The sequence below is a fragment of the Nicotiana tabacum genome, chromosome 1, assembly GCF_000715075.1.
Source record: "Nicotiana tabacum cultivar K326 chromosome 1, ASM71507v2, whole genome shotgun sequence".
Classification (NCBI taxonomy): Eukaryota; Viridiplantae; Streptophyta; class Magnoliopsida; order Solanales; family Solanaceae; genus Nicotiana; species Nicotiana tabacum.
The window spans coordinates 146,771,426-146,786,133 of NC_134080.1; positions in this window are offsets into that span (position 1 = coordinate 146,771,426).

Here is a 14,708-nt window from a genome sequence, read left to right on the forward strand (position 1 = left end):
CGTGCCCAAATTCCAAAATTTTTTGAAGATTAAGTTTACCCACAACTAGACGAACTCAAATATATAATTGGCTCTCAATTTCATGTCCAAAATCGTGGTCAAAATCCAAGATCCCAAAATTTCTACTAATTTACATGATTTTCCATGTTAAAATCTAGATATAATCCAAGTAATTAACTTGCAATAGGTGGGAATCACTTATCTTGACATGGATGATAAAAACGGAGCTCTAAAATCGCTCCTAGGTCGGCTCCAATGGAGGAAATGAGATGAAATGAGACAAACCCATTTCTTTACACTTATATACTGCCCAGACGACTCTTTTGCGCGTTCGCGAGACCCCCATCGCTTTTGCGAAGAAGAAAATTCCAATAAACCATTTTTCAGACTCTTCTTAGACAACCTCTAGTATAATGTCCATAACCTTTGGTACAAAACTCCAAATTACAAATGGTTTAATGTTTTGATAACTAGACACCAAGATCAACAACTTTCATGTTTTGGTCATCTCCCAATTCCTTATAGATTTGAGATATAAGTTGTCAAAGTTAGCCTTGTGCAACACAAATTTCTTCTTTATCTTCCCGGATAGCATGTAGTGTACTAGCCATAACGTTTTGTAGACAAATCCAAATGATAAATGGTTTACTTTCTGGAAACTAGACACAGAGGGCTACAACTTTCAGTTTTGGATCATCTACAAATTCCTTATAGATTGCGATATATGAGCCTTCGAAGTCAGACCTGTGCAACAGAGATTTCCTTCTTCGCGAACGTGAAGAACAAAGTCCCTGAAGCCAAATCCTTCTTCGCGAACGCAAAGAACAACACCAGACACCAGTATCGTCTATTGCAAAACAACCTGAAATGATCCGAAACCACCCCAAAACACATCTGAGGCCCCCGGGGCCCCGTCCAATCACACAAACAAGTCCCATAACATAATACAGACCTGCTCGAGGCCTCGAATCACATCAACCAACATTGAAATCATGAATCGCACCTCAATTCAAGCTTAATGAACTTTAAAACTTCAATCTTCTACATTCGATGTCGAAACCTATCAAATCACGTCCCATTGATCTCAAATTTTGCACACAAGTCACATTCGACATTAGATAACTACTCCAACTTCTAGAATTGGATTCCGATCTCGATATTAAAAAGTTCACTTCCGGTCAAAAATCCTCAAAAACCTTCAAATTTCTATCTTTAGCCAAATGACTCCAAAATGATCCACGGACGTCCGAATTCACTTACGATCTCGCTCCCAACACCAAAATCGCCATACGGAGCTATTCCCATACTCGGAATCCCAAACAGACATTGATAACACTGAAATGCACTTCAACCCAAACTTATGAAATTCTTCCAAAAATGTTAACTTCCACAATAGGTGCCGAAACGTTTCTGGGTCTTCCAAAACCCGATCCGGATATACGCCCAAGTCCGAATTCATCATACAAACCTGTTGGAACCTTTGAATCTTGATTCTAAGGTCGTTTACTCAAAAATCCAATCTTAGTCAATTCTTTCAACTTAAAGCTTCTGAAATGAGAATTCTCTTTGCAAATCAACTCCGAACTTCCCGAAATTCAATTCCGACCATGCATACAAGTTATAATACCTTAAGTGAAACTGCTCATGGCCTCAAACTACTGAACGACGTGCTAGAGCTCAAAACGACCGGTCGGGTCGTTACATTTTCTCCCACTTAAATATGCGTTCGTCCTCGAACGTGCTAAGAATTGTGCTGAAGTTGTCCAAAATCACTGTTTAACACCTCGTGCACCTACCCGTGCTACTGCAACCCAGTTGAGCATATTAGATCGATCAATTCTGAAGATATTTCCTTTTATTCAAGTAAATAAGCTTAGATCCCAATTCCAACATCCGAAATTCTCTGCCAGGCCTGCTACCAATATATGAACACTGTATCAATCACTACACAAGGTACCAGAGTCGCATGCGCTTGCTGAATTCTCACCATGCACCACATCATTCACAGGACCATAATAACATTCTCTGATTATAATAATCGACATTCCCCAAATCCGATGCTCATAATGCACCTCGTGATATATATAAGTCTTGTTCAAACTCTTGCAATACTGTCACGATGGAAGAGATGTGTAGAAATTCATAACCAACTGCCGAGTCAACAAATCATTGAGTCTATACTTCTGACAAGAACAATTACCTCATTCTGAACCTAATAATGATCTTTGATCTTTAATATACTTCATATAATCCGACTGCACTGATCCTAGATCTAATAATCTCATCTCATCCAATACGAACTACTCAGGCAATAAGCCACCCCGGTCATGATCAAAAGTCCCATATGATGCCACAAAGTGCTAATAGGCCACAAGCTCGAACATGATACATAAGGAAAACGAACTTTGGAAGGGACTACTCAAATCGCGCAACGAATATGAACTTTCCTCAGAAAATGGGAAACAAAACACACAAAAATAGATATAGGGAACTGTACTCAACATCACATTGTCACGGCGTACAACCCTATCCAAACAACATACTCTTGGCAGTGTGCCACCCGATCCACACATAAAATTCACATAAGAAGATACACACCGAGCAAAATTTCTTATCACTACAAAATATCGAATATTGGCCACAAGCACACTAAGTGCATAATACTATCCCTGGGGAGACATATAGCGCCATAAGCCACAAAACTCAAGCACAACTGAAGTGTGATATATGATCTGAATCTCAAGAGCCATCCTGTTCACATAACACCATCGCTACACGGAACCTCAACACACATGAAATTTATCAAGCCATTTCACAACTCACGCGGCACAATATAGCATTACATAAAATAGCCGACGACGAAATAACATCCAACGTCCGAATACTCCTCCATAAGGAGCGTTATGCTGAAATGAACACATCCGGCTTGATATAGAGCTCGTATTCATATTTAAATCTATTCACAAACCTCAAGCCGATTCTGATCGTACCGAACTAGGCCAATAATCTTTCCTGGGTCCATAATAATCCCCCTTTTCCCATAACACACAAGAACAACCATCAAATCCGGAACAACCTTCCGCATTCCACAACCAAATGAACCGAGCGCCCTTCAAACATAAATTCTCAATTAGCAATAGTACCACAATCTCCATACTTTGTTTAAATCCTCAATCAATTAAGTGACTACATATCACACTTATACAATCTTTCAGTGGGATAGGCTCCCATGGCCTTCTGCACCAGGTAACAAGTCTGCACATCCATACCACTGGACATACAAATGCTACAAAGCAAATCAAGGATCCGCAAGTCAATACACAAAACCTCTTACTCATGACACTGATCTCAGGTGATGCTGAAGATAATACCAGCTTACTCTAAACATCTAAATTCTTTTCCTGCTCATCCGAGCCCGTGACCTCCTTGTCAACACTGAACCGCAACCTTGATTCTCAACTTCCAAATCCCACGCTACTCACGTCACTTAATCATGACAATGCGTGAGAGTACAAGAATTTCAGCATAACTTCCGAACCACTAATAGGGTAAACACTTCATCATCTAGAAGCCTTTTACTTAACTCATTTCAAGGGAACCATTACAACCCGTGACTAAATTCTCATAACCGCAAAAATATCAACCTTAAGTAGTGGTCTAAACCACCATAACTCTTCCGGGATCCATCTGCATATAATAGGACATAATACTCGAAAGCCTCCAAATAAAATCAATTACGGCGACTGTCAAACCTCGCACGCATTACTGTAACCATGTGTATAACTTAACACGTTGAAGGAACTAATCGTTTCTACCATTATACCAATTCAACCATTGCTGACTGATTTTACTTCTTCTAATTTACTCTGGGCTTATCTTAGGAATAATAGTAGCCCCATTCAAAACATCACGAACCCAAATCCGCACTCATCCTGAGTGACCTTATTTCACGAGACCACGTTGTCTCAATTCCCACGAACCATCTCATACCCTCCTTATGCGCATATTCACATCCTCAATTGGTACACTCATTCTGATAATTCCTCTATGAATCCGAAGTCATTTTCTCCCATTCCTCTCAATTTATACTGCAGACCGAATATAACACAGAACACTCCAAGCTCCTTATCAAAATCTGCTGCAAAAGCTCGATACTCAACCATACTATGTACTCGAAACCCTTAGGCACCACACCTTAACCTTTGAACCCACTAGGACCGTTATTGAGAATCACCCACTCAGACTTGGTCCCGAATATAATCAACTGCAAGGCTCCGCTAGCATATGACCACCCTCTTAAAGAATCACCCAACCGAATCACCTTCCTTGCAACTCACTTCTATGCGAAGCATAATTCCTGAGTCTTCCCAAAGCCTGAACATGAATCGATGATGGCAATTATAGAATGCATTCTTCAATTCCTTTGCTCAAATTACCACTAATGTTCTCTTTCCTTAGTCGCAGTAACCCATCAATATGCCGATAACTAGAAATCTCACAAATAGGCGACCATGCAATCCAATCGTAGGCAGTGGGACTCTCCCACTTAGATTGAAGTCACTATTACACAAATTTGGAACCCACTAAGATTCTTTATCTCTTATTGATATGACCTTGCGCAATTAAACCGCTAGATTCCTCGAAATCCTTCTGTTAGTATTTTATGAACACTCTGAATCTCTAGCAACATTCACATATTAGACCTCTTACCGGATAGCCAGTAAAATCCTTCACATGAGCTTCACCAACCATGCGACCGCTGACCTGCTCATAGGAGATAACCCACTTGGGCCCGTGCTCATTCACCAGCTTCACAAGTCCATTTATTCCTCATGTACATCAAATAAATGTGCTACAATATCTTCCAATTCAAAGTTATGTTGTATCCTTCTTCATATCAAGCAGCTCCTTTCCGTCATATCAAATCTCCCACCATTATGCTAGCCAATATTTCAAATTAAGCTCGTAGACCTAGTCACTGTCCACCATGAATCCCAAATCACTCTAAACTTTTCTCAAGGAGTGTAGTCATCCTACCACAGAACCCATATGCTACTCTGCCCCAAAGGCGAGTTGAAGAAAACCATAACACCGACGAACTTAACATATTCAACAAGGACAATGACACCACATCAAAGATGAAAGTTCTACCACGCTCGAAAATACCAAGTCTTGTTACTCCATCAAATCAAACTTGAACATTCATAACCTGATTGCCTCTCCTCCGCCGGAAATAAAATTTTGAATCTCTGAATCTTGCATTGAGTAAACATCCTTCCAAGTCATTCACTACTTCAAAGCATAGACAAGAATCCTACCATTACACCAATATTGTGTGATAGCAATGCACAAATAGTCATAACAATTAATGCCAAATCTCAAAACCTTAGGTAATACTGATACTGAGCAAAAACGACAGAACGGTCTTCCGCAAGGCGACAATCAAATATGCAGGGAGGAACATCTTGCACCATATTAATAGTACCATTACAATTTCTCAATTCTCGATCGATATAGCAAGCGCTTCACGTCGCATAAGATTGAGTAGGAAATAAATAAAGGCATAAACCCCAGAATCAAACTGCACGATGAGGAATCAGGAAGGGAAGTTCTCCTAACAGCCTTGTAGCCTCTCGAAGATAAGTACAGACGTCTCTGTACCGATCTGCAAGACTCTACTAGACTTGCTCATAACTCGTAATACCTAAGTGAACCTAGTGCTCTGATACCATGTTGTCAAGACCCAAATATACTAAGGGTCATGATGGCCCCACACCGCTGTCAGACAATCCAATCATAAATACTTAATTAAATTATCGTTTAAATAATTGTGAAAACTATGATTTTCCTTCAATCTGTCTAGTAAAAAATAATCTTTACAAAATAAATAAATAAATATTTAGAAGTTAATACAGAATACCCCATAATCATCCCAGAACCCGGTGGCACAAGTGCATGAGCAGTTTTTAGGAAATAATGTAATACAACAATTATCCGGAATACAAATTGGACAGAAAAGAAAATACAGTACAATACTCTAAAGGAGACTCTACTGGTTGCAGGTCGTCTCGAGAGGTGCAGCTCACCTAAGTCTCAATATCAACTATGTCGTTGTGCAAGTGTAGTATGAGTACAAAAATAACGTGTACCCAGTAAGTATCTCATCTAACCTCGAAGAAGCAGAGACGAGAGTTAGACTTCGACACTTACTAGTGGTCCAATAATAATATATTAATAATGTAAATAATTATGGATTTATTAAAAACGACAGTAAACTCAAGTAAGTCAAGAAACAAGTAAACATACCTTTTTATTTTTAGAACTCTCCAAATTTATAATCCATTATTTATCAATTTATCTCAGACCAGGGAGGCAATATCAATTTGTAAATCTCAAGCAAGCATTACAAGTATGCGCAAATCATGACGAGGTCGTACAGCCCCGCTCGTAAATCATATGTGCGACGCAGGTACTCATAGATACACAGATTCAAACAGTCAATTAAGAATTCATCAAGAAGCATTTATCCAAGGAAAAGTCAATTCTCTTTTAACGATTTACGAAAATGAGGTTTAACCCTTTTTAGAAATTCTTTTACTAATTCGATATGATTTAGGCAATTTCAGTTGTCAATAAGATAAAAAATATTTCAGGTATAGCATGTTTTTGGTTGCTAGACTAGCCGGACTTAAAAATAATAGTAGCTATGCACGGACTCTCGTCAACTCGTGCGTACATATGCCCCACAAATAGGAGCACATAACCAATTACTTCACCTATGGGGACAATTCCCTCTTACAAGATTAGAAAGGAGACTTACCTCGCTTCGAAGTCCAATAACCGGCTTCCAAGCCCCTTCCGACGACTCAAACCGATGCCCCAACGCTCCAAAACTAGCCAAATAATGGGCAACCCAATGAAAATACACCATAATATTCATAACAATTTAATTTATACAAAATCCCAACTCCGCTCAAAAAGTTGACAAAATCGCCCTCGAGCCCACGTGCCCGGATTCCGAAATTTTTTGAAGATAAAGTTTACCCACAACCACACGAACTCAAATATATAATTCTCTCAATTTCATGTCCAAAATCGTGGTCAAAATCCAATATCCCAAAATTTCTACTAATTTACATGATTTTCCATATTAAAATCTTGATATAATCCAAGTAATTAACTTGCAATAGGTGGGAATCACTTATCTTGACATGGATGATGAAAATGGAGCTCCAAAATCGCTCCTAGGTCGGCTCTCACGGAGGAAATAAGATGAAATGAGCCAAACCCATTTATTTACACTTATACACTGCCCAGATGACTCTTCTTCGCGTTTGCGAGACCCCCAGCGCGTTTGGGAAGAAGAAAATTCCCAAAATTATTTTCCAAACTCTTCACAGACAGTCTCTAGTATAATGGACATAACATTTTGTACAAAACTCCAAATGACAAATGAATTAATGTTTTGAAAACTAGACACCAGGATATATAACTTTCATGTTTTGGTCATCTCCCAATTCTTTATAGATTTTGAGATATAAACTGCCAAAGTCTGCCCTGTGCAACACAAATTTCTTCTTTATCTTCCTGGATAGCCTGTAGTATACCAGTCATAATTTTTTGTACACAAATTCAAATGCTATACGGTGTATTTTTCTGGAAACTAGACACAAAGGGCTACAACTTTTATTTTTAGATCATCTCCAAAGTTCTTATAGATTGCGAGATATAAGCCTCCAAAATCAGACATGTGCAACAGAGATTTCCTTCATCGCGAACGCGAGGATATCTTCGCGAATACGAAGAACAAAGTCCCTGAAACCAAATCCTTCGTTGCGAACACGAGAGGATCCTCGCGAACGCAAAAAACAACACCGGAAACCAGCATCAACTATTGCAAAACAACCTGAAATGATCGGAAACCACCCCGAAACACACCCGATGCCCCCGTGGCCCCGTCCAATCACACAAACCAGTCCCATAACATAACACAGACTTGCTCAAGGCCTCAAATCACATCAAACAACATCGAAATCATGAATCACACCCCAATTCAAGCTTAATGAACTTTAGAACTTCAAACTTCTACATTTGATGTCGAAACCTATCAAATCACGTCCGATTGATCTCAAATTTTGCACACAAGTCACATTCGACATTACAGACCTATTCTATCTTCCAGAATTGGATTCCGACCCAGATATTAAAAAGTCCACTTCTAGTCAAAAATCCTCAAAAACCTTCAAATTTCTATCTTTAGCCAAATGACTCCAAAATGATCTACGGACCTCCGAATTCACTTACGATTGCGCTCCCAACACAAGAATCTCCATACGGAGCTATTCCCAAACTCGAAATCCCAAATAGACATTGATAACACTGAAATGCACTTCAACCCAAACTTATGAAATTCTTCCAAAAATGTTAACTTCCACAATAGGTGCCGAAACGTTTCTGGGTCTTCCAAAACCCGATCCGGATATACGTCCAAGTCCGAATTCATCATACGAACCTGTTGGAACCTTTGAATCTTGATTCTAAGGTCGTTTACTAAAAAATCCAATCTTAGTCAATTCTTTCAACTTAAAGCTTCCGAAATGAGAATTCTCTTTCCAAATAAACTCCGAACTTCTTGAAATTCAATTCCGACCATGCGTACAAGTCATAATACCTGAAGTGAAGCTGCTCATAGCCTCAAACTGCTAGGCGATGCGCTAGAGCTCAAAACGACCGGTCGGATCATTACAAAGAACTTCAAGTTCTTCAATTTACTTCCAACGAGCCGAAACGTACTTATACTACTCGGATTGACACCAAATTTTGTGTGCAAGTCTTAAATGATATTGCGGAACTATTCCCGGTGTTGGAATTCTGTTTGGACCTCGATATTACCAAAATGCGTTCAAAACCAAATTTATAAAACTTCTAAAACCTTCAAGAACAAACTTTTACTATTATGCGCTAAAATACTCCCGGATTATCCAAAATTCGATCTGTACATATGCCCAAGTTCGAAATCATCATACGAACCTATTGGAACTGTCAAATCCCGATTTCAAGGCCGTTTACTCATATGTTGACTGAAGTCAAACTTGACCCTTTAAGCCAACCTTAAGGAAATAAGTGTTCCGATTTCAACCCAAACTCTTCCAAATCCCGAACCAACCATCCCCGCAAGTCATAAATCAGTTAAAGCAAGTATGACATATATTATTTAGGAGAACGTGGTTCTAGAAAGCAAAGTGACCAGTCGGGTCGTTACAATCAATATTGATAAACTTCAGGTTTACACCATGATGTGTGTAATTATCAATAAACTCCAAGTTTATTATGATATGAATTTTTCTATCAATAAACCTCTACTTTATTGTGATATTTTTTATTTGTGTAGTACAAACTGGGGAATAAAGCATATAGCTTTTTACATACATATTAGGCAGAATACATCGACAACCTTTTAAAGTTGTCCACACTTTTCACTTAGACACTTTATCTTAAATGTGTTTCATGTGACCACTCCAACCACATCCCAAATATGTCATTTAGACACAATGCGCTGACATGGAAAGGCAAGTGTTTTTCACAGTTCTCAAACGCGTGAACATCGTCCAAAAAGCAAACTCCACGTGCTTCTTACTAGAAAATGAATAACTTTTGCCGGAAAATTATCGATGAACTTTTCTTTTTATTTTTCAGATCAGTGACCCCCATATCTTCACCTTCTTGCTCAAACCTCTTCAATATTTTCACCATCCAAACACCGACCAACCCAACCAAATTATCAATTGAAATTGTGGCTAACAACACTACACAAAAACTAGAATTAGCTACGAACATCATCGCTAATCTATCACTAAATCACCCGTAGCTAGCAAGATTTCTTGATAATCCGTCGCTAAATGAGATTATCGACGGATTGTACTATTTAGCTACAGAATTTGTCTGTTGCTAAAATCATATTTTTTAGTAGTGCAGGTTATGCCAAAACGAATAAGCCAATCTAGATTGGAAATTAGCATCAAGATTTTGTTTGTAATTTGAAGGGAAAAAATTGACTTAGGATAAAGGGGTATATATTTTCATTCAACCTTTGCAAAATGTGATTTTGAGCAGTCGTTCGATAACTTTTTTGCCTATGAGGGCAAGAACATGGACTTAATTCTTAGAATCCATAGATGCGCACAAATTAAAATTCCTTCAATTTCTCTTCTCTTCCCTCAATCTAGAAATATGTTTTGGAAAAACAAGTGAAAAATAAAAGAAAAAAGTGTGCTAACTTATGTCCTAAAGTGATTCTCTGATTCTCTCCATGAATGACCATGACTAATTCTTTCAAGTTTTTTTTTGCAAAATAGGGTAACAGTCATAAAGATTTACTTGCTGCTTGCAGAATAATAGTGGTATCACGACAAGTTCTAAAGAAACTAATATAGCAAAAATGGTTGGGGGGGGGGGGGGCGAGGGGAAGAAGCAGCTGCGTGGGGAGGGGAGGGAAATGGTTTGTCGGAGAAGAAGGGATGGGAGAGTTTTCTGTTTTTTCTTTTCTTTTTTAATTACAATTGTCAATTTTTAAGAAAATTACACGTGTCAAATATTTATTTGTTCATTTGACACGTCACAAGTGTGTGAATTACACGCATCTTTGTATTTTGACTGCCTATTAATTTTGTGTCTAAATGACACATTTGATATGTGGTTGGAGTATTCAAATGGAACGGACTTAAAATAGAGTGCTTAAGTGAAAAGTGAGGACAAGTTTAATGGGTTGTCGATGTATTCTGCCTCCATATTATTCCCTGCAAGTTGTAGTAATAGAAGATATTAGATATGTCACTCCCCAAGCCTAGGGGTGAGACCGATACTCAGTGCCTCAAATATCCTTGCGTAACACTTGTGGCTAAGAGACTCTGAACATGTAATGTCATATTTTTGGCCATGGGCCACATTGCAAGATAATGTGCGATGCAAAATATAAAATTGAATAGAGACAAACGCTGACTAACCGCCAACATAAAGCTGGGTTGGCAAGGCCGTCATAATTACTACAACTTACAAGCCAACAAAATATACGTATAGGGCCTACAAGCCCAACATACTGTACTAACTGACAAGACATATCTACAAGCCTCTACTGATAGATGTACTATAGATGTACTATAGAGTCTCGAAACAGGGCCCCGACCTACCCATAACCTATTTACATATATACACAAGATACACACCACACTGCTAGACCCGAAAACTCCGAAAGAAGAGGAGCTTACCGATAAAGATGAACTCGGGCAATACCTACTGAGGAGGTCTACCTATCTGTCTGTCTGAACCTACATGCATGAAATGCAACACCCCCAAAAAGGGGCGTCAGTACGAAATAATGTACCGAGTATGTAAGGCAATATACTGAAGCTGAAACTGAACTGATAATATAATAACTGAGAACAACTGGGAGTCAAAGAAAATCTGAAGATATGCTCATCTGCTGATACTGACTCAATTCTCTCAATATAGTGAGTAAAATAGTTGCCTGGCCCATAAGGCTCGGCATACATATATATATCTGCTCTACATATATATCTGCTATGTCGTAGTAGGCTCGCTCATAAGCTCTCGGCCATACTAGGCTCTGTATCTCGACCAACTGAGCTCTCATATGCGCTCAGCCACAGTAGGATCGTCATATAACTTACCATCTGATCTGTGATTGCCCAATAGGGCCTTGCCCATCGATTATAGCTCGATGGTAATGAAAATACTTTTAATACTGTATATATAAACTTCTCTGCTCTCTTGACCGGAAGAAGGAAATACTCAACTGAATATGAAGTCCCGATAAGGAGAATATTATAACTTACAACACTAGGAAAATATACGCAATTTGCGAGACTAACAAAATATACGTAAATTCCGGGATATGAATTTTTCTTTATGCCTCGTTACCAAACTTGTGTAATGACGAGATCATTCCAAAATGAAGGAAAAGCTTAGCCTTAACATACCTTTTTCTTGAATTATATGAACGAATTTGCTTCTGCGAAATTTACACTTGGATTCCTTGACATTATAACGAAACCGTGTTCTGCCTGTAACGTTTTTTGTGATTTCAAAGTTCTTGCTTCTGAATGTTACTGTGTTGCTACTCTTTGGCTAAATAGAAGATTTGTTGCTTCAAGCTTATTAATTCTTATGAATGAAATGGCTTTCTTTAATGTTTGCTTGTCTGATCAAAATACAAGATAATATTTTGCATTTTTAAACAAGCCATTAAGATGAGACTTACAAACTATCCTAGTTTCATGTCTTACAACTAAGTCTTATTTGGATAAAGCTTTAGCCACATGACTTTAGCCACATGGCTTTAATGACCTATAAGTCATTGTTTAGCCATTGTGGCTTTATGCCACATGGCTTTGGGGTTATTTAATTAAATTTTGTCCGCTTATTAGTCAACTGGGTAATGTCCTGTTACCCGGTAATTAATCAATTACCCGCATAATTTAAAAATTATCACAAATTACTTAAAATTCTATTTATTTTTAAAATACTTTATATATACTATTTTACTACCGTGGCCATATGGTACCTCGCATGGTACTAGTTTATAATTATCGGGTAATATCGCTTGACATAAATAACGTAAGTACATTAACATCAAGATGATCTCATCCCTAAGTCTACGTCGGTTAACTGAAAACGAAATTTTAACGTACGAAAATGCGAGACGTAACAAGATATTTCCTTTATTTATGGTCTCAATAAAACCAATCTCTTTCGCGAATACTTTCGAAACCAAATAAACTTTTTTGAGACTTACTACGACACAATACCTTATAATCAATTTTAATTCTCCAAAATAGTAATAATTGGCTCTTCTGGAGCTCTCAATTAATTTTATACTACCACATATTCATCAACATCCATATGGTGCATATATTTTTCAAAGAGAAACTTATACCATTATGATCCCAGTCAAAATCATTATAGACAAGATATGTTGCTTCCATTTTTGCCATATAATAATCATATTGCCATAATATTTTGGCATAATCTCAATATGTACGTGATCAATTATAATTCATGCCTTAATGATAAAATTATTTTCTTATTTTATCTCAAACCTCCTTCTAGAACTAGTGTGGTATATTTACTACCACTAGCATATTCATATTCTTCCAAAAATGAATATGTATTCATAAATCACATGTTGTCACATGCACATCATGAATGGACCATAAGCATCTATATGTGCTTTACGAAATCTCATGTCAAATCGATGACAAACTTTAATTTCACTGAGTGAATGATTATTTTGAGAATCCTTATTAGTCTCATTATCACAATGATGATGATTATAATTTTGTCTATTGCCGCGTCCACATCCATTGATACCTTCACGGTAATAATCTTATCTTCTTTCAGACTTATTACATATTGCTACCACATTCTCTTAAGGGAACGATAATGAAGCAAATTCAATGGGACGGGTTTTTACTTTTTGTGCTTATAATCATACATGAATTTGATCATGGCAAGACATAAAAAATTACCACAACGGGTGGTTATAATTTGTCACAACTCTGTTATAGTTATAATCAAAATTTATTGTTTTTTTTGTATTTAAAATTAAATTATAAAATTTCAAGAATTTAAAAGAGAAAAATAAGGTAAAATACTTACTTTAAATTCAAAATTTATTCTTAAAAGAAGTTCATGGATGAATTGACAATCTTGAGCACCATGCACGTATCCCAAATCTTGGTTAGCAAAGCAGATGCCTAGTATCGGAATATCAATACATTCACGTAAGAGCCTCACACAAATTCTTATATCTTCTATGCACGGGTGGTTTAATTTCTCAAACATTAGACAACTAATTAACAGGATATCTACAAATTAAAATAACTGTCTCAACTCAATTCGTTAAAGTCTCGTGCTGATAACGTATTATAAAACAGTAAAAGAAGAAGAAGAGTATTAGAGAGAAAAGTAGAGAGAGAATTCTTATTGATTTGTGATGATTTACAATGGAATATGACATCTCTATTTAAAGGAAAAAAGTGACTTAGCCACCAAATAACAAACCCTAAAATCTTTATAAAAAATAGACATTTACCTTAAATATAATTTTATTTAGGAGAAATACATAAATTACCCCTTGAAATTTTCCTCAACGATCAAACAAATACCTCAACTGACCACTTTACCATTGAGACACTTCTAGTGGCTATTAAGTATATCTAGAAGACACCTCACATTGACATGGCAAGTTACGTGTAATTTAATTGTATTTGGGCGCGTGAGGTTTTATCAAACTTTATTTTTCTTATTTTAGAATTAAATTAAATTAAATTTTGGAAGTGGGTCCCATATTAAATTATTTTTCTCACTAAATAATCTCTCAGCAATAATATTATCCTTTTTCACCCAAAATTTCAGCAGCTCCACCTCTTTAAGCTACCACCGGAACAATGGCCGAAAGTTTGGCCAGAGCCTTCGTTGGTAAATTATTTTATTTTTGAAGCACAAAAACGAAAAATTCATTTCCAAATGGTTTAATTCTTTAGTCCCACAAGCCGATTCGCTCCTCCCCAGTCATCTTCACTAGTGACTTCGCCGACGACCCCTTCTTCATTTGCCTTTCTCAGATCCATCATCAAGTTCCTTCACCACTTTGTTTCCCGGAGCAAGCCTCTCATGAACCCAACCCCATA